Genomic DNA, 1,411 nt, shown 5'->3' on the forward strand with positions numbered 1-1,411 from the left:
CCCAAAATTCGGCCACCCCCCTCAACACACACCACACCACACCACACCACCCCTCCCCCCCCCCCCCCCCAAAATTTGCGCCCCCCCCGTCAATACACACCTCCCCACCCTTTTGAGGGGGGGGGGCCGAATTTTGAAGGGGGGGGGGGGCGAAATTTTGAGGGGGGGTGGGGGGAGGGGGAGGGGGGGGCCGAATTTTTGAATGGGGGGGGGGGGGAGGGGGGGGGGGGGGAGTGGGGGGGCCGAATTTTTGAATGGGGGGGGGGGGAGGGGTGGTGTGTGTTGAGAGGGGCCGAATTTTGAAGGGGGGGGGGGGGGGGGGGGGGGGGCCGAATTTTTGAGGGGGGGTGGGGGGGGGAGGGGTGGTGTGGTGTGTGTTGAGAGGGGGGGGGGCGAATTTTGGAGGGGGGTAGGGGTGGTGTGGTGTGGTGTGTTGGGGGGGGGAGGGGGGCAGAATTTTTGAGGGGGCCTCATGGTGGGTGGGTGGGTGTGTTAAGGGGAGGGGAGCACGTCGCGTCTTGTCATGTCAACACACACCACACCACCCCTCCCCTTCCCCCCCTCCAAATTTCGCCCCCCCCTCAACACACACCACCCCACCCCTCCCCCCCCCCCGCCCCCAAAAAATTTGCCCCCCCCCCCCCCCAACACACACCACCCCACCCCCCCCCTCAACACACACCACACCACACCACCCCTCCCCCCCCCTCCAAAATTCGCCCCCCACCCCCCCTCAATACACACCTCCCCACCCTTGCCCCCCCCCCTCCAAATTTTGCCCCCCCCCCCCCCCAAAAATTCGCGCCCCCCCCGTCAATACACACCTCCCCACCCTTCCCCCCCCCCCTCAACACGCACCACCCCACCCCCCCCCCCTCAAAAATCCCCCCCCCCTCAACACACACCACACCACACCACCCCTCCAAGGGTGTTTTTGAGGGGGCGTCATGGAGGGTGGGTGGGTGTGTTAAGGGGAGGGGAGCACGTCGCGTTGTGTCAGGCCATGGGGCGCGGGGGGGGGGGGGGGGTGGGCAGGGGTGCGTCGCGACATGGTGTGGTGTGTGTTGGGGGGGGGGAGGGCATTGCGTTGGGTGGGTGTGTGTGTTAAGGGGAGGGTGGCACGTCGCATCGTGTCGTGTCATGGGGGGGGGGGGGGGGGGGGGATCCCATGGGGGGGATGTCATGGGGGGGGGGGGGGGGCGCGTCGCATCGTGTCGTGTCATGGGGGGGGGGGGGGTGGGGTGGGGATGTCATGGGGGGGGGGGGGGGGCGCGTCGCATCATGTCGTGTCATGGGTGGGGGGGGTGCGGCACGTCGCGACATGGTGTGGTGTGTGTTGAGGGGGGAAGGGGGGGGGCGCGTCGCGTCGTGTCGTGTCATGGCGGGGCGCGTCGCGTCGCGTCGTGTCATG

Source organism: Lygodium microphyllum, unplaced genomic scaffold (genome assembly GCF_053477565.2).
Source record: "Lygodium microphyllum isolate KBCC unplaced genomic scaffold, Lygodium_microphyllum_v1.1.10 scaffold_68, whole genome shotgun sequence".
NCBI lineage: Eukaryota > Viridiplantae > Streptophyta > Polypodiopsida > Schizaeales > Lygodiaceae > Lygodium > Lygodium microphyllum.